General features: G+C 44.8%; 1 protein-coding gene across 1 annotated transcript in view; it reads right to left on the minus strand.

The window, feature by feature from the left end:
* DMBX1 (diencephalon/mesencephalon homeobox 1) overlaps positions 1-21101 on the minus strand; it is a 41537-nt gene extending 20436 nt beyond the window's left edge. Inside the window, exon 1 of the mRNA XM_075937121.1 lies at positions 20970-21101. The gene's annotated coding sequence lies outside the window, so the exon portion shown is untranslated. The remainder of the gene's footprint in view (positions 1-20969) is intronic.
* Between the last annotated feature and the right edge of the window lie 5155 nt (positions 21102-26256).

Below are 26256 nucleotides of genomic sequence, written 5' to 3' on the forward strand. Positions count from 1 at the left end.
TGTAAGAGCCTCCGTATTCGGCAGTTCAACATTCCCTGCAAAACAGTTGTGTATTGGAAGGGAGTTAGCTGGCAGGTCAGACTATCTTCCACATCCCTCATGCTATGGGGCAAATTTCCCTCTTGCCCGGACAGGGCACACAAACTGTGTGCTATTTTAAGTCTTTCAAATAGAGTTTAAGTGGGACTTAAGCAATACAGATGCATCTTGCTTTTTTTCTTCATAGGGAGAAATTTTCTAGTATGGGCACTAGCGAATACAGAGCCAGACTAGAAGAACTCAGAACCCAATGATGTGGGTAGCAGCATCATTGAGTATTTGGGCCAGATTCTCGGTTGGAGTAAAAATAAATAAGAATTCACATAGTTCCACGGAAGTCTGGGGAACCCAGGTGGTTAGCACCCGCTACAGGATCTGACTTTGGGTGGCTTCTGCATTTGATCATCCAACTTAACATCTTGACCTGTATTTACGAACAGCTGGAAGCCAGGTTCGTGATCTCTATAGGAGGCTTTCAGAACCCTGGCTCGGCTCCGTTATTTTTAATGCCGTTTGTACGCCTTGGGCTGTAACTTAGAATCTCAAATAAATTAGCGTGTTTGGAAGCCATCACTGAAATGGAAATTCCCCCTGGAAGATTGAATAATGCACTCAGATCATTCTTGGAAGATAGCCCCATCAATGGCTGTGAGCCAAGATGGGCAGGGATGTAGCCCTATGCTCAAGCTGTCCCTAGTGTTTGCCAGAAGCTGGGAGCGGATGACGGGAGGGATCACTTGATGATTCCTTGTTCTAATCACTCCCTCTTTGGCACCTGGCATTGGCCGCTGTTGGAAAACAGGATACAGGACTAAATGGACCGTTGATTTGAGCCAGTGTGGCCATTCTTATGTGAGATTCCATAAAAACCCACCGTTTCCAAAGGAAACACATTTTCTTTGGTAAGCTGTCTATTTATATGGGTGTTAAAAGGCTGTTTTCGGTATTAAATTCTTCTTGCTGGCCTGGAGGAAAAGGCATACATTTGAAAAAGGAGATGTACAAATAGATAAGTATCAGACGGGTAGCTGTGTTAGTCTGAATCTGCAAAAGCAACGAGGAGACCTGTGGCACCTTCTAGACTAACAGATTTATTGGAGCATAAGCTTTCGTGGGCAAAGACCCACTTCATCAGATACATGTAGTGGAAATTCCAGAAATAGTTAAAGTACAGTAACATGAAACCAGTCAGGAGATGTCCCAATTTTCTCAATAACTGTCTGGACTGCTGCACTGGTAGATGACAGACGTAACGTCTCTGTAACTGTGCATGGTAAATGCAGAGTGATACGTAGGAGCTGGGCTATGGGTGGTTCGTGTTCGGAGACTATTTAACCTAGCAGACCTGAGTTAACAGAGATTGCCCACAGACTCGCTTGAGCTGTCGTTTACCTCGGTGTGCATTCCAAAACAGAATAAATTAAATATTTAAAAGACACCATCCGGCAATTTTTTTCCCCCGCTGAGAAGGCCATTCATCAAGCCGCCGCTGTGTTTCACAAGCTGTCGAATTGTGCTTACATTGGTTAAAATAATCTTTATATTTCATTAAGCAACCAAATAAGCTGATCCTCTCCACCGGCGGTATAGATGGCTTTAATTTTCAAAATCTGCAAATGCATCTTTTATGTCTCCCTGCGGCTGGAGGGGCTGAGTAATAACCACAGCCAATTGGAGAATAAAAAACCAGCCTTTGATTAGGTGTTACTTGGTGTAAATTAACGCCGGGTGGCAAAGGAACAGCAGATCCTAAGCGGTCATTGATTACATGGGGCTTGGACCTGCGTCCTCTCCTAAATAATCGGGTGTAGCTTGCCTGTCCTATGCAACTCCTGTGTGTGCGGGCCACAGATGCCAAGAGAGGTCTGAGTCATGGTAGAGATGGGGACGTGGGGAGAGGAGTTCTTACAAAGTAGATGTCTGCAGTGAGGGTAAACATTGTGGCTACGTCTACACTGGCATGATTTTCCAGAAATGCTTTTAACGGAAAAGTTTTCCGTTAAAAGCATTTTCGGAAAAGCGCGTCTAGATTGGCAGGACGCTTTTCCGGAAAAGCACTTTTTGCGGAGAAGCGTCCGTGGCCAATGTAGACGCGCTTTTCCGCAAAAAAGCCCCGATCGTCATTTTTGCGATCGGGGCTTTTTTGCGGAAAACACTACTGTGCTGTCTACACTGGCCCTTTTCCGGAACAGTTTTCCGGAAAAAGACTTTTGCCCGAACGGGAGCAGCATAGTTTTTCCGGAAAAGCACTGATGATTTTACATGAGATCGTCAGTGCTTTTCCAGAAATTCAAGTGGCCCGTGTAGACAGCTGGCAAGTTTTTCCGGAAAAGCGGCTGATTTTCCGGAATAACTTGCCAGTGTAGACACAGCCTGTAGGTCTCAGCCACGCATCCAGAACATCCATTGGACGTTAGGGTTGGGTCCTGCTGCTGGGTGTGGTGCATACTGTAGGAAACAGGGGGCATCAATGGGGGTTGTGCAGTGCAATAGGGCTTATTAAAAAAAATGGGGGTGGGCGGTTTTTTTCAAGGAAAGGCAGCTATGTACTTCCAGAAGGTCTGGTTGAAGCTCTCTAGCTAACGGAGGACTGCAAGATGCTCTTTGCTCTCAGCTCAGTGATTTCAGCTCATCACTTTGCAAGACTGGGCCCATGGGTGGTGGATGATGTAGGCCAGGGAAGGCATTTCTTCCCAAAACTGCTTATACGCCCCAACCACCAGGAAAGGCTGGGGCAGCGGCGAGGCTGGGGTTGGGTGGGGCTTGTCTCCACGGGGAGTGGGGGCGGAGAGAGGGAGAGGAAAGGGGCCTCAGGAGGAAGAGGCGGGGCTGGAGTTTGCCTTCCCCAGCTGGGCCTTCACCCACCGTCCATGATTGGACCCTAAGGGGATGCTTTTTGCTGGACTGATCCGACAGCCATTTTTCACCCCATTGTCGCTCCCGCATGCAAGTCCTCCCTTCTCAAGCCACTGGAATGGCTAGTGAGAGTAGGAACGGTGGGGGCAGATCCCATGTATGCAAACGACTATTATAGTAAGTGGTACGGTTTCACATGTCCGCTTCCCTGGAGGGTTTTGAGCCAGATCTGGAGCGTGTGGTTCTCTTGACACCAGTTAAGGATGTAGCCCCGTGTGTTTGTGCAAACGGGGAACTTTGGTCCGTACCTGTTGAACTAGTAAGTAAGGCCAGAGGTTCTGGGGATGTAAGCAAAGCTACACAGATTTACACAAGTCTGGCAAAATGGCCCTGCCTATTTGTTCAGTAGGCAGGGCCAACGTTCCCAATCTACACGGTTTTGGCATTGGATGCAAGTATCCAGGGGGATGCAATTCTGTCCTAAGTGCAAAATGTACAAAGAAAATGCACAAATGTCTTGCATCTTGGTTAAAAGATTTTGCCCTGGATTGTTGGTTTTTTCTTAATTTTGCAAAGTAACTTCTGAGGAGGACAGGAGGGGTAGCCGTGTTAGTCTGAATCTGCAAAAGCGGCGAGGAGTCCTGTGGCACCTTAGGGTGTGTCTAGACTAGAGTTTTGTCGACAAAAGTGGACTTTTGTCGACAAAACTATACCTGCGTCTACACTACCGCTGAGTTCTGTCGACATAACGTCGACAGAACTCAGCAGTTTTGTCGACGCTGGTAAACCTCATTTTACGAGGCATAACGCCTTCTGTCGACAGAGTTTCTGTCGACAGAAGGTGTTATTGCATGTAAACTGTCCTTTGCGTCTACACTACCATGTCGACAAAGCAGCTTGCTTTGTCGACAGAACTGAATGTAGTGTAGACGCGCTTTGTCGACAGAAGTTTTGTCGACAGTATCTGTCGACAAAACTTCTGTCGACAAAACCCTGTAGTCTAGACGTACCCTATGAGACTAACTGCAGTGTAGGAGCATAAGCTTTCGTGGGCAAAGACCCACTTCGTCAGATGCATTCTGGGGAGGAGAGGAGGGATTGCAATAAAAATAAAAGGTCACGATTTAAAAACATAAATACACCGTTCATCAATATACTGTCCATTGATAAATACCCACATTGTAATACAGCATCACTGAGATGTTCTTGAGAGCATGAAGGAAAGCCAGAACGAATGATTTATTACATCACCAGCAAAACTGAGTGTAGAAATATTTTGTACGCATGCATTTATTCATCATTTGAAGTGCCCCCTTTGTAGTCTGAGTGAGCAATCCATATTTAAAGATAATTTACATGGACCTGACAAAGAAAAGTCATTGGCACCTCAAGCAAAAGTTTTGTCTACAGAGAGAAATGGACTGAAAAAGCTATCGCAGAACAAGGCCTTTGTATGGAGACTATTCTGGTATCACAGTTGTGCTGTTTGGGAACAGTTTCTCCACTTAGGAAACACACTAATTATTCTAGAATAGTGGGGAGGTTTATTCCGGAATAGAACGTTCCCCTTTGGAGCTATTCTGCAGCAGCTTTTCTGATTCACTTCCCCATGCAGAGAAGACCTGAGGCAGGAGAAATTTTTGTCATACACCCTAGAGTTAGATGGGAAGGAAGGTCTTGCAAATAAAGCACAGTGCTATGAGTAGGGCAATCTGGCTGTGGAGGGTCTTGGAGCAGTCCCTTTACTTATATGCCTCAGTTTCCCTTTCAGAACAGAGATGGTCAATACTTCCCGAGCTCACAGCAGTGCTGTGGGGCTTAATCCATTGCTATTTGCTAGCTGCTCTCCTGCTACAGTGATAAGTGCTATGTTCACACCTATTTAATAAGTTTTGAACATTACTTTTGGGTGCTCCTGGAGCAATGGCAGGAATCATGCCGGAGTCAGAGGTGGACTCGTGTTTCATTAGTGGTGAAAGCATCTCAGGTGAGTTCCTTTAAAAGGAGAGGAGGCAAACCAGGACCAGAACCGTAGATCTTTGTAGGTTAAAAATGACCAGGCTGGGTTGCACTTCTGAGCAAAGTGCAATCTACAGAATTGAAAAAGCCAATGCTAAGTGTGAACGTACTTTACGGAGCATCAGCAGGAGCAACCGGGTGTAATCCACCCCAGCTGGATTTTCTTAGGGTTCTCCAAAGGAAGTGCAGATCACACTGAAGGATAATATTCAGTAGGTGACAAACAAGGATCGCGTTGGCCTCTGGGAGAAAAGGCTGCAATTCCCTCGCCAGATGGGGATGATCATTAAAAACACCCACCTACTTCCCAGCAAAGCAAAAGCTTCTTGGTTTTTGTTGCTACGGGGGGAATCCAGGAGCAGCCTACAATCCCTCAAATCGGGGACATCACTAAAGGCACAGGTAAATGAGCATTAAAATATGAAATTTCAGCTTGGATCTGTCATCTCTGCCTGTGCCAAAGGCCATTGGAGTCAGGGAAAAGTTTCCATTAGATCAGATCCTCTGTGTATTTATACCATGCTCCTCACTTGGGTATGAGATAATATAGCCACCTGTCCCTGATTAGTTTACAAAACCTCAGCAGTTTCAATAGGAGATCCAGGCGCTGATTGAGGGCTCGTAAGTTACAACGAGAGACAGTCTAAGATGTGCTGTTCTTCCACAACAGAACTGCTCCAGGTGGGAGAGAACGGTTTGCTTAATTCACTGACAAAAATTAGCTCTTGATGGATTTATTTTGGACAGCATTCACACTGCAGGATAAAAGCAGCCATCCGAGAGGCCGTTTAGCTTGACTGGTGCATCGCAGACATGATTCTTAAGATCCCTCACTAAAAGGGCACAGAAAAATCCATTTGTTCACACAGTACTCAATAACCTGATATTCTGGGTCAGCATTGGGACCTGATCCAAAGCCCATTGAAATAAAAAAGATATTTCCATGTTAACGATACTTTGGCTGCAATTGTGACATCAATAAGGTGTACTGAAAATAAAATTATGGTAAGAAATGGGGACTATTCACCCATTTTTTACTAGCTTTGCCTTTTTTAGGGCTTAAGTCAGTGAGACAAATAGTGAATCTCTCTGCTTATATTTTTTTGATAAAATATATGCCAAAAGGCACTTTCTAACCACAGACATACAGTTTTGTATGTCTGCTGCTGGATGCATTATATGTCTAGGGAGCGCTAAATAAATGACCCATGAGAGATATTTTCTGCAATTTCTTCTTTTATTTTTAAAATCTTTCGGATCCAGATGATCCAAAATTCACATCATATAATAAATAAAGTCTTCAGTCAATTTTGTTGGTCTTGTGAGAGTGTACTTGAATGTCTAAGGAAAATTTTTTTTTTGCGGGGGATGTAATATAAATAACTTTTTGAAATATTGCAACACCATCATTTTCTTCATTCAGTCTTTGGAGAGAGAGAGGGTTATGCAGCATAAAAAATGAGATTCAAAGGATTTTGTTGAACTACTGGAATAAAGGTGTTATTGAGGACTGCTCTGGAAATCAAGGCACACCATTCTGATTTACTTGCAATATTTTTACTTCTGTATGAGTCCCAGGACTTCAACTAAGTTAATCTCCCAATGTGCCCTGATGTGAATGATTCCAAAATTAAGCATAGTCTGTTTAGTGAAGTGGAAATGCACAGAAAATAAAAACAGATTTCCACCTGGATTTTTATGAATTCTATTCAGACTTCTAGCTGATGATGTCTGAATAACCACCGCATCAGTTCCCTTTTCATAATCTCTTTCATTCCCAAGGTCTCTTAAAACCTTGATGCTATTTTTCGTTTTAAGAAAATAGTGAGATCTTGAAACATGTTAGTGAGCAAAATTCTGAATTATTTGTCTGTGTCTAGAACAGCAGTTTCTTGCATATAAATATATGGAATAAATTATTAGGGAGATTTTCATCTTAACTATATTGTCCAATAGTTTTTAGAATGTTGACTAAGGAATGCCGTAGCAAATACATTTGTGATGCTAATATTTTTCATTCTATAAGAACTAAGAGAAACTTTGCACAAACCTTACGATACCCTTATGAGGCAGGGGACTCTGATTATATTGATTTTACAAATCCATATGCTGGGATGCAAAGGAATGAGAAAACTCGCAAGGTCGTCCAGCCAAGGTTTGCCAGCCCTCTCAATGGGATCAGGAATCTCATGATTGGCATTTTTTTCAAAGGCCCAGTTCCTGGAGCCATGTGACTATGGAAGAATCGCAGCTTCCATTTAAAGTAGAGCATTTCTAGTGTGCTCAGCTGGGAAGAAACATGGCTGTGTGGCCCAAGGCAAATAAAAGGAATCTACAAATATAATTTTTAAAAGGTTTGATTTTTAGCCAATCTCATGATTCCAGGAGCCGGGTTCCTGACTTTCAAATGTTTATGTTTGGCGATACTACATAGCGAGTCACTTCAGACTAGAACCCAAATGGTATCTTGACATCTACTCTCTGGTTTTGACCACACCCGTTGTAAACTGACTATTTCAATCATGTTCATGAGCTGTATGGAGTAGAAATCCATCAAGCTAAATACAGTATCTTGCAAGTATCAGAGGGGCAGCCGTGTTAGTCTGAATCTGCAAAAACAACGAAAAGTCCTGTGGCACTTCGTAGACTAACAGATTTATTGGAGCATAAGCTTTCATGGGCAAAGACCCACTGCATGTGATGAAGGGGGTCTTTGCCCACAAAAGCTGATGCTCCAATAAATCTGTAAGGGTACAGCTACATTTGCTCCCTAGTTCGGACTAGGGATACAAATGTAGGCGACCGAAATTGCTAATGAAGCGGGGATTTAAATATCCCGCACTTCATTAGCAAGATCTCGCCCGGCGTGCTAGTCCGAATCACAGCTGATTTGAACCGGGAAGCGTGCTCCCGGATGCAATAGTTCAAACCAAAGCCCTAACATTACTCATTTTTTGGTACGAACTACCGCATCCCGGCATGCAAATATTTAAATCCTCACTTCATTAGCAATTTTGGTCGCCTACATTTGCATCCCTAGTCCGAGCTAGGGAGCAAATGTAGACGTACCCTTAGTCTATAACAGGGGTGTCCAAACTTTTTTCAACGAGGGCCAGATTTGATGAAGTGAACATGCGTAAGGGCCGACCATTTTGCCTGACATTCTTTGAACCATTAAAATTAAATGCAAATTAACTATTTTATGCAAAGTTTATTGCAAACGGCATACTTTTCATTTCATCACATGGATGACAAACCTAAACAGGTGTTAAATCACTCTGCCTTTCATATCTGAAGGCCAGATGAAAAAAAAAATCCAGGAAGCTGAAATATATGTCAGGAACATTGTAAAGTACATTACATATTATTGGTAATAAAGGTTGTCTGTCAACTTTTAAGTTCAAAAAATATGAACAGGAACATAACACCAAGTATACACATTGTGTCCAAATATATTTATAACTGATTTAGACCAACTGACATTAACTGAGATTTTACAATGTATTCATCTCAATACATATGGATTCGTTGGGGGCCATAAAAGATAGATATTGCCAAATTACCTGGGGGGGCGTATTAAACCGGAACACGGGCCGCAATTGGCCCGCGGGCCGGACTTTGGACATGCCTGGTCTATAAGGTGCCACAGGACTTCTCGTTGTTATTTCAATCATGTGTTTACAGTTTATATAAATGTGTATTTTATGCCTCCCTTTCCTACTCTTTTATTCTTACCCTAAAAACAAAGCCATATAACTGGGAAAAGGTGTCCATATAGTCTCAATCTTTTTCAAAGCTCTTACAGTCAAAGGAGCAAAGATTCCTTATCTAACAAAGGACACATTTGGAAGTCCTATCTGCTTCCACTGAGGTCAACAATAGAGCAGCCACTGAAGGATCAGGTCCAAACTGAACACTTGAAGACCGTTTTTAAAGGATAGTGGTAAATGTGTCATGATGGAAGTTAGATCGGTAGCTCTGATCTAGTGGGTTATAATAGAGTGCTTGCAACGGAACATTTAATGAAGAGTGTTGTGGTTGAAGTCTCAGGTTTCATGGAGCTAAAACACAAAAGCACCAGTAGCCAGCTGGGTTATATGAGTCACCAGTATGTGTGAAGGACCATAGAACTCAAGTCATGTGTGATGGGGTGTACCAGCCCACCACTGGGCCGGTAAGGGCTAACCAGATCTGCCTGTCAGAGAGCTCCTCCCCCACAACCCTGCTGGGCATGCTCCAACAGGAGGACCAGTATAAAGTCCAGTGGCACAGCTCAGTCAGGACTGACCACTCCATAGGAAGGAGCCGCTGACAGAGCTTGGGAGGAGGAAGTGCTGCAGAGGCTGGTGGAGACCGACTGTGGAAGTGCCCAGCCCGGAGGACACAAGTGGGGAAGCTGCAGACAATGGTGAATTGGGTAGGAAGTAGCCCAGGGCAGGGAGCTAGAGCCCGAGAAGGCGGATTCCCCGCTGAGCTAATGGTGGGACATGCTCACCACTGACAGGGCCCTGGGCTGGGATCTGGTGGAGAGGGAGGGGCCGGGTCCCCTATTCCACCCTCCTTATACCTGAATGGGACATTACCGCTGGGACTATCGTCTTTGGGCCACCAGGCCTGATTACCCTGTGAATAGGGGATTGCTATTGACTTTAGCCACCAGGCCTTACTGCCCCATGAACTGGGTCTGTTATGGACTTGGGCTGCTGGGTCCTACTTCCTGCGCATAGTGGCTTGTTATTGACTCAGGCCAGTGGGCCCTATAGCCCAGTGAACCGGGACTCCCCATGGACTCGGGCGGCCAGGCCTTGCTATTGACTTCAGCCATTAGGCTGCACTCCTGCATTGGGGTACCTGGGATTGGTATCAGTCACGGGGTGAAGTACATATCGAGGGCCGGGATAGACTCCATGCCCTGCATCAGAGGGAGCTGTGCGTACCCACCACGTGACACCACGTTCCATCTTTTCAGCTTGAAATACGACCTTGGATCACAGCTATGGTGTTCTTTAATGTTAAAGCACTGTGCAATCAACTGACAGACAATGTATAAGCAGTTTACACATGTAACCTGACAGCTTATATGCAAAGAACCAAACCCATCAATGGGTTTCTGGCTGGTGTTTCACAAGTCTTGGTTACACGTGGTTTTTCTGGCTCAAGCCTGTCACGCCACGGATTTCTGTAAAATGGGTTTATTTAAAAGGCAAGCGATGTGACTGGTAGCGCTTTCAAAACATAGGTAGGTCTAGACCTTTTCAAAGCTGGCAGTTCTATGTGGCGACTGACATCCAGCATGGGCAAAGCTGTGGCTAATTTTCCATCTGTCCAGCAGTTGTGGCTGGAACATATTTGGTTCTTGTTAAATGGAAGAGCAAACCTGAGTGTTATCTTAGGGTTTGATCCTTTGACATGTCATCCTGATCTCCATGGGAGTTCAGAACGCCCTGCCAAGATCAGTACCATAAAGAATTGGGCCCATAGACACTTGCGATTTAGATGACTGGGTACTCACATTTGTCTGTTTCTGTGCCACACTCTGGTATGGAATTCGGTGCTCTGCTTGAAACTACAGCCCTCATCTGTGGTAAGATAGCTCCTGGAGAAAAAATTCTCAGGGCTGCAGACTAGGGGTTCTGATCTTGCAATCATTTAGGTAGCCTCACTGATTCATTGTATTACAGTGGTCGTGGTAGGGATCTTTTTCCAGTTGTTCATAGCATCAGAAAATAAATTATTTGTGAGTTGACCCTTCTGTCAACAGTCAAAGAGGTGAATTCTTGGAAAGCATTTGGACATGAGAATTCAGACTGTCTACTTTGAATGTCTAGCTTTCCAATGTACAGGTTCCCCATACGTTTGAGTTAGCGGACGTGTGCACAAATGACTCACCCAGAACTGAAGCAATTTTGTTTAAACTTGGCTTGTTTTCTAGATCTCAATGAGATCTAAAGAATATGCCAGTTTTGAAGAAATCTGGTTCCGAAGCCTAGAATTTAATGAGCACAGAGATGATTTTTTTTTCTCCCTGCATGTTCAGCAGAGTAATAGGCTTAACACTTTATTTTGGTCTATAACTTCTAATAATGAAATTGCAACGCACAAAGAATGTTTCTGTTTGATATTTCTGCTCATAATAAGGCATTTTGAATGAATTGGGCGTGATTAAGTGCTTTACCTTATTCTAAACTTGCAAAGATGTGCCAGGTACCAGGTTACCTAGGGAAGCAGTGGAACCCCATTTTCTCCCCTTTTTAGAAGATTTTTAAGAGCAGGTTAAACAAACACTGGTCAGGGATGGTCTAGGTATAATCCTGCTCAATAAAGGGAGCTGGGCAAGAATGAAGTCTCTTTTATCTCTACATTTCTAGGACAAAGTCCAGCAATGCTTATGACTCCAGGAAAAGGAGCTTTCATACGTAACTTCTTTCTTCACTTTTTGGGGCTTGATTTCACAGTCTCGAGGTTGGCTTAATACTAGCTTCCCTCTTGCCCATGGAATAATCTTTCAGCCATTTCGGCTATGGTCAATACTCCAGTTCAAGAGGGGGGAAATAAGAAAGATTGTGGCTATTTGTGTGACCTTACTTATGGGAATAATACTTTAAAAGAGAACAATCTTGAAATGGAGAAGATGGAGATAACAGTAACTTCATCTCATGTGTCCCATTCCTCTAAGCACTCACTGGGGTGAACGCAATATAAGAATCTATCACAGGAGGGTAAATTCGACCCATCAGTAGGCAATTATGTAAGACGTAATGTATACCAGGCATGACGGTGCTATGACATTCATGTCTTACAAGGAGATGCACGGTGCTGCTTTCTCCTTAACAGATACGTGTTTGGTTTCTTTAGCACTACTGAATTTAGGGCGGATCTACATAATGGGGCAATGTCAACCGGAGGTACGTCTACACTGCACGGCTATTTTGGGATATCAGAGGTATTCCGAAATTGCTAACTCCATGTCTACACAAGCTGCTTGGTATTCTGAAATATTTTTCAAAATAATGGGCACATTATTTCACCATCCCGGTAAACCTCGTTGCATGAGGGTTAAGCGATGGCTCGAAATAGTGTGTTATTTTGAAATGTGGTGCTCTGTAGATGCACCACATTTCAAAATAAGCTATTTCGATATAGATTCAAAATAAGATATGCAATTTGCATAGTGCAAATTGCATATATTATTTTGAGTGTAGGGTGTTGAGTAGACACATCCTGAGGTACACAACTCCAGCTACATGTATACTATAGCTTGAGTCAATGTACTTTAAGTTGTGTTGCTGTGGGGTGTCAACTGCGAGGGGGTCAACAGGAGAACTTCCCTTTCACTTCTTGTACTGGTGGAATACTGGAGTCGATGGGAGAGTGATTAGTGGTCAATATAGTGGGTCTAGTAAAGATCAGCTCAATCAACCCCCGAGAGGGGATCGATCACCACAGGGCCGATCTCCCGGTAAGTATAGACATGCCCTTAGAGACGGAATAAATTTGAGACCCATCAGTGCAGTATTATCACTTACAGAGCTTTTATACAACCTAATTTTAGAAGATTTAAACCTATGGGGTTTTCACACCACTTCCTTTGGGAGACCATGCCAGGGCCTAATAGACTAATTTGTTAGGATAATTTTCCCTCCCTACCCTCACCTCGTTCTTCTACTTTGTATTTCATAGGGTCTTTTAGGTGATTGTAAAGGATTCCTGTTTGTGCTCTCCAAATATTAAGAAAAGAAAACTAAGTTAAAGATCAAAGTGATGCTACCTGCCACATTCTTCTCCCTGGCTCAACTCATGAGGCCAAGTCACATCAGAGATGCATCGCTGTATAATGGTGAAGTGGTATTATAAAGTACGACCCGACACACATCAAAGCCAATGGAAAGCCCCTCATTGATTTCAGAGTGCTTTGGATCAGGCCCACGGAAAAGAGAAGAGTTCGGATTCACTCAACATAAACCCAACAGTTAAATTAATGTAATAGAGATGTAATTGCTTTTAAGAAATGGCAACACTGCACTTCTGGGGTTAGTTTTTTAGGTCCCTGTTTTTCTCTTTTTATAGAAGCAAAGCGAAATGGTTTATTTCCCTTCCTCTGTTTCTTCACAATAATCCGACTCCAGTGGATCTCAGAAAAGTAGGTCTGCCTTTACACTAGCTATCTAACAAGGGAAACATTTTGGCTTCTTTCAGTCTCCTAATTTTGGTCTGCATTTTCTGAGTAACCAAGTCTCTCAGGAGTATGTTTTAAAGGGCTTTAATAAGTGAAAGTGTAACTGTGTACGCAGCTAACCAATGAGTCTAAGCTCCTTGGTTAACGTTCATGCTTACATGAAGGCTCCCGGTTTGCATGGGGAGGCGGCTTAAACACCAGCTCCTGGTACACACTGACTCCTGAGGAGCTGCCTGCCACTATATTCTGCTGCCTCTGTGGGGCAGCGGGCAGGAGCTGGTGCACACCAGGAGCTAGCTTAAAATCCAGCGCCCAGAGCACACTGGCTCCCATGGAGCTGCCTGCTGCTCTGCATGTAACCATGTGTCCACTGAAATTTACTTAATTATATACATTTTAACATCCCTAGGAGGTAATGATGTAGCTGTGACTATTCCTATTTCGCACACCCTGATTTTTTTGGCATCTAAGTTCATCACTGAAAATAAAATGTTTTATTTACCCCCCAAACATAGAAAAGTTTGGTCTAATACTATTAATGGGGGAGAAATAGCTCAGTGGTTTGAGCATTGGCCTGCTAAACCCAGGGTTATGAGTTCAATCCTTGTGGAGGCCATTTGGGGCAAAAATTTGTCAGGGATGGTACTTGGTCCTGCTGAGAAGGCAAGGACTGGACTCAATGACCTTTTAAGGTCCCTTCCAGTTCTAGGAGATAGGCAATCTCCATTAATTTATATTGCTGATACATTTTTTTAAGCTTGTCTCAGCTTTGATCTGTGTGGTCTCAACCCACAGGCCAAAGCAGAAGGCAAGAGAAGTCCCCATTTAGGTCTGAAGTCGCCTGCCCTCGTTCACCCCCTTTGCCTTGGTGCGCTGGATGTTCAGGCACCATCGGTGGCTTTGGGAACTCCATCCATTGCAATCCTCCACCAGCTACAAAACCAAATGCTGTGCAAAACAGGCCTGCCCTGCCCTGCCACACTCCCTACGTTCCTCTCACGCACCAGAGCCGAGGGGGGCCGAAGTTAGTAGATTTTGTGTGTTCCAGCCCTGCGGTGGAACAGCAGAGGGGGGTGGAGCTTGGCTCCCCCAGTGCTGGGGGACCCCTGAGCTTTGGGGGCTGGATCCAGGCAAGCTGGAGGCTGCATCTGGTCCCACCTCTGCTTTACAGCAATGGAGAACGGGGCTAGTGCCAAGGTGAGAGTGTGCCAAACTTCCATATGAAATGGACAGAGCTCTGGCTGCCCATTGACTACGGTAAGATTCATTGGCACATTATCGCAGGTACCACGTGACTCTCCCGAATGGTAAGGAGGACTCCTTTTCGGGACACTTGACGATTTAGTTAGATCGATGAGCTATTATGGGAAAGAGCCACTTTGCATAAACTCCAGGCATCAGTGACAACACACAAGCCCAGCAGAAATCACACCCTAACTGCAGCAACACAATATAATCTCCACATCTGTCAGCAAGGTGACTTAAAACCTCCAGTCCAGCCTTTCCCACCTTACATTTCCAGTTATTTATATATTGGTGAGGGGGGAGAGCGTGGGGATTCAGAGAGATTCAGGTCCCTGATCCTTCTCTCTCGCAAGGCAGCATCAAGCATCACTCCATTGAAAACAATCAAGCGATACAGCTAGAAAGCTAGTGCAAGGCAGCGATCTCTCCGGCAACACCACTCCTGCCCTGAGCTTCTGGGTACTTGGGTGACAACAGTCACCTTGATTTTGATCAGGGCAATGTGAGCCATTACGTGGAAATAAGATCGGTCACACTAGGTCCATCTGGGCCAGCAATCTGTCTTCCAACAATAGCTGGTACCAGATGTTATAGAGGGAATGAACAGAACAGGGCAATTACCAAATGATCCCAACTCCAGTCGTCCAGTTCCAGTTTCTGGCAGTTGGAAGTTTAGGGACAGCTGTGGCATGGGGTTGTGTCCCTGGCCATCTTGGTTATGAGCCTATCCTCCATGAACATATCCAGTTCTTTTTTGAACATATTTAGGTTTTTGGCCTTCACATCATCCTTAAGCAAGGAGTTCCTCAGGTTGACTGTGTGTGTAGGAAGACATACCTCTGTTTGTTCCAAAGCTGCTGCCTATTAATTTCATTAGGTGACCCCCTAGGTCTTGTATTATGAGAAGGGGTAAATAACACTTCCCTTGTCACTTTCTTCATGACATTGACGATTTTAGAGACCTCTGTCATATCCCCCACCTTATGTGTCTGTCCCTTTTCTAAACTGACATGTGGTTTTAATCTCTCCTCCTCTGGAAGCTGTTCTATTCCTCGAGTTGTTTTCGTTGCTCTTTTCTGCACCTTTCCCCATTCTAATGAATCTTTTTGGAGTGGAGTTGGTAGAAACACATCAAGAAACTGCCACCGGATTCTGGTCTCATACTAGTAAAGGATGGCAAGCAAACTCTCCAGCATGTGTACAGCAGTTAAGCGTATGCGTAACATTAAGCATCTGCTTTAGTTCTACTGATTTCACAACCCAGGGTAGGAAAACAGTTTCAAGAGGATGTATGTCTGCTTCAGTGTTGTCCCAAACAGACTCCAAATGAGTTAAAACTCCACTAAAAAAAATCAAAGTAGTGCAAACAAACATAATGAAAGTAAAAAAATCAGATTCCGTTCTTTGTCATATAATCTGGCCTTTTCTTTCCTTACCTGGAATTGTAAGATTTGGAGTGTGATGGAAACAATGTAAAATCAGGAGAGGGTGACACTAAAATAAATTTAGGGAAGGGATTTTTAAAGGTCAGGAGGAAATTGGGGGAGATGAAATCCAAAAGTGGAAGCAGAATGAATTTCCAACAGACACCTTTGACGATCCATTGTAGAATTTCTAGCTACAAGGAGTCTGATTACAGCCAGCAAACCTGCCAGTGCCTCTAATCTGTGTACAGCCTCTGCGGATATTTGCTGTTAACCTGGTCACGTCTGACTGAAATAACTTCACCCAGTGTTACAGAACAGCCAGGGTAGCCAAGTGACTTGGAAGATTTGTTCCTGCAATTTTGCCTTCGTATCTTTCTCGCTCCCTGTTTACATCCGACCTCTCAAACCACTAACTCCGCCTTGAAAGAAATTCCCCCAAGCCTTTTCCATTATGATTGATCTCACTGAATCAGCTAATAACAGATTTATTTCCTCATTTGCTTTGTGCTGCCAGCTGAAGTAAGAGAAAAGAGGGGAAAAGACACCCTCCTCCCGCCTCCAACCCTGCCTTTGGGGAAGCTGGAAGCTACTTCCAGACAAAACTGTTATCCATTAACATCCAATTATCACTTGGTCCAAGCCATTAATTATAAATCAGCCTCCTAATTGGGATAATTAGCTCTCTGCTTCTTAATGTGGTGTGACTGATGCGTTTGGAAAGAATGTAATCACTCCATTTGTTTAGCGTGAGGCGGAGAAATCCAACTCTCATGGTTTAATTTTAGCCTGATCCTTCTCATCAGCAGCATTAAAAGCTCTTTACGGCCCTATTAATTGGTGGAGAATCATGCCTGGGATGGAGACCTGCCAGTGTATTGTTTTACACCCGAAGGCGATCGCTTTCCAAGTACTTTTAAAATCGGCACTTCCGAGCGAGTGTTTCACACTGCAGCTCCAGGTGGTCTTGTTTGTTGTGCGTTAAGCAAAAAGGGGGCTGCTTATGTTTTTCTGCCTCTTCTGCAGTGGACCTGCGCTGTTTTGTCTAGCCTGATTTTATTGTGTCTACTCTCCCCTTAATCCTTCGCTTACCCCGTTTGCAAAAGAAAACCGATTTCCCCAATGTGTTCCCAGCAGATGGGGAGAGTATCTGTAAATCTTCCTCGAAAAAGAAGTAAGGTCTGGAGAACTGGGGATAAATGGATGTGTTAGAAGTTGCTTGCTGTGCAGGTGTTTCTAAGAGTCCTAGTGATGATCTATAATCTAGTTTTTATCAAGGCTGCTTCTCTGTCTACGCCCAAAGAAAGCTGCTTTGTCTGCATACTCGGTTCCTACTCTAGAAGGGGAAACGAGCCACGCACCACAGTCCCACGTGAGCACTTTCAGGTTAAAAAATAAATTAGGAGGCACTGCCATTCCGGGCCGTTTTCGTTGTCCTCCTGTGACTTTGCAAACGCGGTTTCCATCATGTCTCAAAAAAAAAAAAATCGTTTACCGGAGCTACAAAACTTTTCCGTGACTTGATGTTTCATTAATGAGGGCTGCGCAGAGAAGCGACGATAGCTGGGGGGCATGATTAGATATTTATTACTGTCATTTACATGGAAAACTTGAGCAGCCAACCAAGTGGAACCGAAAGGGGTTTGTTGATTATTATAATTGTTACGTTTTAACAATAGAAACCGGTGCAAAGCTCAGGAAAGTGCCCGAATGTTGCGTCACACAGCAGGTGTGTACGTGTGTGGATTTTTGGAAAGGGTAGGGGCTTTTTCAGAGGTGTTTTCATATCAGAATAAAACTTTGGGAGCTCACCCTCAAATCGTCACATCATTATTGTTTTCCCCCATTCACCACACGCTTTCCCCTGAATTTAGTGAAACAAGGAGAAAGGGGGAGTTTTTTCTGCACAGATTTGCATCCACAAAATGAAATTGACATGCTGGGGGTCGAGGGGGTGATGGACCCGAAACCATCCGCTAGTCACATTCTTCTTTTTCCTTCCCCAAGGTTTTATTTTTGTTTTTAAATGGCAACAAAGTCGGAAGTTAACCTCAGTTGAGATTAGTTCGGAGGCTTTTGTTTTAAAAAATATTATAGGTGTGTCGTTCTGCCTTAACTGGGCTCCTAGCTGTAAGTCACACCAGAGGATTAATGGGGATATCAAGTTCAAACACGCTAGCAATAAAGCGTCCTGTTTTCGTTTAAAAATGAATCTGACTCTCGAGTGAAATCGCTTTAAAATAGTGTCTAGAAATGTGTGTATCCATATTTTGCATCCGTTTCCGATCATTATATAACGCCTCCATTTCGTCTTACTTCCAAATCGATCTGCCCAGAAATACGTACACAATGACAGATGGAAATAGGGGTAGCTGGAGAAAGATTAAGTATATTCGAGCTTATGGGTATATGTCTACACATTCAGATGAGATATTTGCGGCTGCATTGTCCAATAGACAAAACGTGCCCCAAAAGTCTTTAGTTGGAATGCTTGAAACCCATCGCCATAATACAAGGCTATATTACAAAGACTTTTTTTCCCTCCCTATTGGAAGAGGATTCCTTTAAAGCAGAAATTCCAATAGAAAGCGTTTACACACACACCGTCTTTGCCTCCTCCTTTCGAATTAATGCTCAAGGGTGGGAATAACTTACGCCACATTTGGCCTCTGTGGGTGTGTTAGAGGTTGCAAAGTTGTGAGCTCTACCGTCGATTTTTTTTAAGTCGTTCCAATTTTGAAGTGAAAACAGAACTCAGGGTCATAGATTCATAGACTTTAAGGTCAGAAGGGACCATTATGATCATCTAGTCTGACCCCCTGCACAGTGCAGGCCACCGAATCTCATCCACCCCTCTTAGAATAATCCGGATCGGCGTCTCCGGGGGCAGCGATGTGTCCTGGGAACAGCCAGCCAGCGCATGCCCTTTGATTAATAATGGTCTGATGGCTATCGCCTCAGAGGGGAACCCCTGGCTGCCACCTGATAACACTAAAGCAACGCAGGTAACAGGCTGCCCTTCAGAGGCATCCGGGACCTCTCGCAAGACTCTCTGAAGTTTGCCAAAGTTTTTCGGAAGTCGGCTCACCTCCGCAAGCCGCTTCCCCTTAGGGACAAGGACACAGGGACGAGATCTCCAGGCATCTCCCCCTTCCCACTTTCAGGATTTGCACCAAGAGAGGCGCGTTAGCTGCTCTTCGGTACCCCATTTTCCTCCCCATTGTTACTTCCCACGCTCGCATTCAGGTGCTGCAGTTGCAGTTAGAGGGGTGCGGGTGTGGGTGTGTTGCTCCTGTGTGCCGGTGGTGTAACGTGGCTTGCAATCATCACACGTGGTGTGTGTTTGGGGAGAGACGTGTAAACACCTTCTCTTCCCCCCTCCCCCCCTCCCTCCCCTCCCCCCCACATATGCATCCAGCACATTTTGGCTGTGCGGAGCGGGCTTGCATGGCCGATTGTCCAGGCAGAAGGGACTTGGCTAAACATTTACTTTCCTGCCTAAGCAGGGGGCGATACCCGTGTCCCTCCCCCTCTCCGTTATGCCATGGCCTGAGGGTGGAGTCTGGCGGAGATGCATGAGGTGCTTTCGCGGTTAAATATTCATGCGGATCCCCATTTGGGGCGCGGTATAATGGAGGGGCAAATAGGTTTCGACAGCAGCGTCCTTCATGTATCAGCCCAGCCTGAGCATGCAAGTCCTGCGTGGATGCGCCCCCACGTAGGAGTCAACTGAAATTCTGTGCCGGATAAGGCAGGGAGAGCTTCCCCTTTCTCCCCCGTCGGTCTCGCTAGAACCTCATTCAGTTGTGCAAACCGGTACGGAACAGGCGTGGGGGGAGGGGGAATTTGGCGCTGAACTTCCGATCCCTTTTTGTGTCTCATCTAATGTCAGTCTAATCCGTATTTTCACTCCCACTCGTTTGCCCGCCTCCCAGAAGATGCCCCCTCCACTCACCGCTGAACTTTAGTGGCACTGGCCTATGGGATTATGTATCCAGTATCAGGAGCTTTCGTGGGCCAAGCCAGGAAGTGGGTTTTGCCCACGAAAGCTCAGGATGCTCTCTATATTGCTACAGTCTCTAAATTGCTACAGGACCACTGCTTAAAGTTACAGGCGACCAGGGCTACCTCCCTCGGAGACTTTCATTCACCTATGGATCCTTCGCCCTCTTTTCTTGTGCAAAGGTCTTTTGTCTCTTCCCAGAATCGGTCTGATTTTTGCCTCCGGCTCTCTCTCACTCTCTCTCTCTCTCTCACCAGGCCGTTTGGCTTATTAAAACATCATTATGTAAATGGCGTGAAATTTACAGCCTCCTACTTCGATGCGCATAAAGGGAGAGATGCGTTGTTAGCTACGGATGCCCTTTGGCGAAAGAGAAGAAAGGGAGGGGCAAAGAGAAAAGTGTGTTGACAGCCCCCGCCAAACCTAAACCCACCTCTGTCCCTTTTTCTGATCGTGTATCCGGAGCGCTCGAGTGGGACCGGCCCGAGCAGGGAGGTTGTCAGAAGTTTGGGGCTAGGAAAGGAAGCGTTAAAACCCTCAATGGGACACTCTACTTGCATGCCCAAAACCCGAACCTTTCGCAAAACGAAGCAGTGTGCCTGCCTGTTATCCACGTTAGCCATCTGCTCAAAGTTATATTTTCAACTCTATAAGACGTTTTTTAAACAAAACTTTTTTTTTTTTGGAGAAAGCTAATCTCTTCCAAATGAAGCAAAACCAGAACAAACAGAAAGCGGTTGTCACTCACAGGGGGAAGCGTGAAAAGACTCCGAAACAATCGGCCAAAAGGCCATATGACCATATGGCCAAAAAGGGTGGGCTGGAACTGGAAGACCGAGGGGTCCCCCACACCCTGTTTTCTCAGCCACACATCTACAGTGGATTGGCTTCCTTCGAAGGATTGCCGAGGGCCCACGATACAGCGGGAGGGAGTTGAAGCATCTCGAAGGAGAAAAACGGTGCACTTGTCCTAAAACTGCATTGCAAGAGAAAGGAACCAACAGCCGGGCATCCTCTGCCCTGTATAAGGCTCCTTGCAAGGGGACTATCCCGTTCCCAGCCCTAGCCAAAAGGCCTCCCCCCAAACAAACTTTCCGCGCGTACTGATCGCCCACGGAGGCAAAAACCAGGCGCTCTGGGCAACTGCGAAAGTTAACGCGCCTGGTGCTGTTTCCTTTTCCTTGGGGGAGCTCAGAAAGCGGCTTACCTTGGGCGGGCTGGCCAGGGCTCTTCCGTAGAAGCGGTCAGGCAGAGGGTGTCCAAGGCTCCCGCTGCCGTGTGGACAGAGCAAGCGGATTCGGAGCGAAGGGGCTGAGACAGCGGAGCGGAGTAGCCAGGAGTCTGAGCGCTTCCCTCGCCCTCCCTCCCTCTTCCCTCCGGTCTCCTGCCTTGCTCCCAAGTTGTCTGCGGGTCCAGCGAAGCTGCCATCTACCGGGGGAGAGGATTGAGGAAGGATTTTTAAAAGGAGCTTCACACAGACCTAGCTGCTACCCTGCAAGATTGTCAATGGTCCTCCATCCTGTCAATCAAACTAGGGCTTGCTGATCCATTTCTCTCCCCCCCCCCCCTTCTCGCTTTTTTAATAAGACTTCTTACCAGTCATTTACTCCAAGTCTAGTCAGGTGTAAACGCCTAATTAAATCACTGGGAAATAATGGGAAGCCAGTCGTGGGAGGAAGGGGGGGCGCCCTATCTTGTACAGAGTCTGAGAGCTGCCTGGGGAAAAGATGGGGCATAGATGTGGGGTGGAGAAGAGGTGTACACATGTATAAACGTGTCTCCACACACTCCCCCCCGCCCCACTTTGGGCTGAGGGTAGGGATCAAAGGGACTTCGAAGGTAGAGTCCGGCTTTATAGGGATCAGTCCAAATCTAAATCTGCAGTGTGCACGGCCTCCGATCTGAATTCGGTTTCTTTCCTGGCAGGATCGCAGTGGAAACCACACTTGCGAATACTTCCCTAAAACCCAATGAACCGCGTTTCTCTGGCGTCCCAGATCGCGAACGCATCGGCCGTGGTTACTCTTTAAAGCGAAGCCGATGCCCGGATAGGCGCTGGGGTGTAAACCTCTTTGCTAGAACCCAGGCCCGAGTCTGTCCTCCCATGGATCTGGGTCCACAAGAGCTCAGGAGAAACCAACCGGATTTCTGCTAGCGATGTGAAAAGCGAACGATCCAGCGTATGTGGCTCTAAACTCCGCACCCTGTTACCCGTGCAACTTTCTAGCTGCCCCATGGCTCAGCAGGGAACCCCCAGCCCCCACCCCAGGAAAGTTTGTGGCTACGTAGATGTGGATCTGTCCAGGGTGTAGTCCACGTTTTTAGTTTTGAATAGTCTTTCTTGCAAAGGAAAACAAAAGGGTGTGGGGGAGAAGGGAATGAACGAGCACACTCGAAGCAAGGTGAAGGATGTGTGGTTTAAATGCAGGCCACTTCAACGCAACTCCCCGCGTAAGGGAAAGAAAACCAGACTGAGCGCGCTCTGGTTTTCACAACTCAGCTGTCCAAAGTGGGGGAAGAAATACGTGAAACAGGAGAGGCTTAAGGGACTGGCTATGAAGGAATAAATCCCAATGAATATTTTCTCCCCCCTGCGTTTTACTCCCGGTTTTTTCTGAACCCTCCTGAACTCCAACTTCGCAGGTAACTTCCACTCTGTCTGCAGCCTGGAGGCAGCCCCGGGTCCCGTTCTTTGGCCGAGTTGACTAACTGGAGCGTTCGTTCTATTTGCTTTTCAGCTTTGTCATGCCTTTGCAGCAGAAAAGAGCAGTTGAAAGCCTGCAGAGGGATTGCTAATAGACGCCAGGGTACTTGCCTTTAGAGTCGCTCCCAGCCCCGAAGGATTTAGGATGGAATTGAGGAGACAAGACGCCATTTCAGGCCCCCAAACACCCTGTTTTAAAATGACTGCGGGTAAGAGGATTAAAACAATAATGCTCCTCTTGAAGAGTTTTCTCCCCCCGCCTTCCCTCCTATAGAAAAGATTTTTTCTCCCAGAGCAAAACCGTTTAGGCAAGGGAATTAAGGGAACAAGAAAGAAGGGGTGTGTGTGTGTGTGCGTGGGGGGGGGGGTACCTTTTAATTTAAGCTTGCATATTTTGTGTACATTCTGTCAAAAATAGGGGGGGGATGTCTGTTAGTATATGCAGAGCCACAGAAGGGTCATTTTTGCCGGGAGGTGGGAAGGCGAGTGAATGCCCCAGAAAGAGGGAAAACAATCTATTGCAATGCGGCCACATCATACAACCCGTGCTGGAAGAGGGCAGGAGATGAATGGTGCGTAAAGGCAAAGCAAACCGCAGCCGGAGGTGTGTTAGGTGGGACACTGGAGTTTCGCCTCTGTCCTCCCTCCCCGTCGCAACTTCCAACTTGGGGAGGGGGGGGGGGGAGGAGGGAGATGTGCGAAGAATACATCTGTCCCGCATGCCTCGGATGCAGAGTTTTGCAGGGGAAAAAGCTCCACCTTTCCCATAGGATTTACTTTTACATTTTTCTTCCTGGCCAGGCGGATTCCGAATGCGAAATAAAACTGGGGGAGCGCTTGGGAGAAGCTAGTCAATTGCATGTCAATTTCACTCTTTCATACACGTGTCCCCCTAGAAGGCATGCCGGGCGGGTTTGCATTTGACAAACAGTTTTCCAGAAAAAGAGAATCAAACCACGGGTTTTTGTGTGTGTGTGCTCTTATTCATGATCACCAGCTCCTATGCTGTAAACCGATTAAAAATATAGTTTTAAAAAAAATGCGTGTCACGCCTCATGTTCGACGAATGGTATAATAAAGCACAGGAACTAATCTATACCCGCCACCCCTTATAGCTAAGGTAGCGTTTAGACAGGATCTTTACATTCTAAGGTGAACACGACAAAACATTCTGGCCGGTTTTCAAATCACATTCTCCTCCAAACGCCATCGAATTCAGCTCGGTTCCTAAAATGCGCTCGAAATAGCGTCAGAGATGATTCTTCCCAAAACAAGCGTTTTCTTCCCAGCGACACACATTCGCCATATACCTCCCTACCCCCTTCCTCCACACCAGCCCCAAACTCTGGTGGTCTGGAAACCTGTAGTTACTGGGACTTGTGGCAGGTGTATTTAGGAGTTGGGAAAACATTTTCCTTCTCCCCTTTTCCCCCAAACCATCTTCTCTCCTGGGCATAACAACACCAGGAAAGTTTGTAACAACTTAAAGTTTTCGGTTCTCCTTTATTTGATATCACCCCCCTTTTCTCCTCCTGTTACTGAATATTGAGGGTGAAGTAGGGAACCCTTGGCATGGTTTTAATTAGTGGCGGCAGAACTGTTGCATATGACCATGATCAATTTCCAATTTTCTCTGGGTACGTCCCTCAATATTCTCTCTTCCCTAGCTACCGGGATCCTGACAAAAGGATCTTTTTAGCTGCCTTTACGTTTGTTTTTTCTTGCAGAAGAATGACAGAAGGATAACCGAAAAGTTTACGTTACAAATCAATAGTTTTCTGCTTTTTGTGCAAACCTTCACAATTAACTAGCTCCACTTAATTCTTTGTGTGTTTAGAGAAATAGGTGAATTATTTATCCTAGACTGGAAGGAGTAACTTGACTTAAGTAGTTCTTTCTGGTTACTTTGTCCTAACTGATCTATTTATACCATGCTTTAATGTGTAGACACGGGCAATCTATCAACACACAAATAAACTTCCAGGAGAGTTATATTGAAAACACATTTTGCCTCCAAAACGCTGGTAGAGTATAGTTCGCTAGGGATGCGATTTATGCAAGAAAGAAGAACACCATGCCACAAATTCTTGGTCTTCCTTTTGAAAAATGGTTTCATTTTGGTGGAACACTTGGTAAAACATTTCTCTCCCTCCCTCTTTCCTTTACTTACCCAATGGGTACAAGTTGTTCCACAAAGATGCAGTTTCAAATGCATTCGATAGAATATTTGGTTTTTTTTTCCTGGGGAAAAATAATATTTCAAGCATTGTAAAAATATGAAGTGGAGCAAAGATTTGCAAGTGTTCATTTAGAACATTTTCATTCTGCAACCCAGAGTGATTCTATACATCCTCCAAACCCTTAGCGTTAGAGGAAACATCTCTTAATTTACCAGCTGGAAATAACATTTCATTGACATTATTTGGAATGTTTCATTGATATTAACTGATTGGGTCTAGTCATTAAAAAAAAAACACCTTTCAAGACGACTCCTTACATCTTTGCTAAGTGATTCCAGCCCTCTAGGTTTCTTTTTTTGTGTAAATATTAATCAACACCCACCCAAAGAGCTATCAGTTAAATACAACTGATTCTTTTCAATTTGAAATTGCTACATTTAAAAGTTGCCTTGGAATAATCCCAGCATGATGTGGGAGGAAATTGAAGTGCTCCTCTCCTATTTTGTTTTTAAGTGCATTTTGACACAAGTTTCTATTTCTTGCTGGTGGTTTTTTTTTTTTTTCAAATGCAGCAAATATAAAAATGATATGAGAAAAAAGAGAAAATTATTTTGTGTGACTGGTTCTGCCCCACACCAATCTGTTAAAGCTCTGAACACAAACACATTAAACACAAAACTAACTAATTTACTAACTTTCTCTCTCTTCCTCTTTCATAATTTTGGTAAATTATTTGCATCCTAATCACAAAAGCAAGAGGTGCTAAATATATAGACACATTTACTTTTAGATTGACAATTTTTTTTGTCTAATTCTTTGGACAAACAACCGAAGAAAACTGCAAACAACTGCCACCTCTCTCCCTTCGCATCTATGGCAGGTACAGTTTTAAATGATTTATAGTCACCTCAAATTATAATGGTAACCAGGTCTTAAAATAGCTACTTAACAAAATCAAGGCTGCTATGGGTTGGTTTTTTTTTTTTTTTTTTTTGGTATGGGGCATCTTTTTTTTTTGGTTTGAAATGTCCCAGACATTGTCCAGTACTTTGTCCTCCATGCCAACTGCATTCGTGAAAGACTGAAAGGGGATTAACTTGTGAACTTTTAAAAATCAGAACTTAAATGAGAAGCAAATCTAGGCCACAGCTCATTGTGGGAACCGCTTCTTAAGCAATTAAAGCGAGAAGAAATTCCTCTCAGCCTTTTTCCTTAAAGCAGCTTTCTGAAGGATTTAAGGAGGACTAATGTCCAGTCCATCAAGAAAGATTTAAACTGCACAGTGATATAGAAAATCTCCACTTGCTCTTATTTAAAGGGCCACTATAACCATTTCCATAAGACCCTTGACATTGTTTCTTTAATCTTGTTTATAAACTTAAACAGATTTAAAAAGTTTTTTTCCCCCTGCCTCCTTTTTTCCCTCCTCCATGAAGGCATTGAAAATATATTTGATGCAGTATTTGAAAGAGACCTAAACAGGCTCTTTTTAAAGGATTTTCTGTTGCTAAAACGACTGAAGCTCTAGCTGCTGTATTTCTCCTCTTGCTCAGGGAGGCTTGAGGAAAGTCCAAGATTAGTGGGGAGGAGGGAAGAGGATTTATATTTCC

Source organism: Pelodiscus sinensis, chromosome 9, assembly GCF_049634645.1.
Source record: "Pelodiscus sinensis isolate JC-2024 chromosome 9, ASM4963464v1, whole genome shotgun sequence".
Lineage (NCBI taxonomy): Eukaryota > Metazoa > Chordata > Testudines > Trionychidae > Pelodiscus > Pelodiscus sinensis.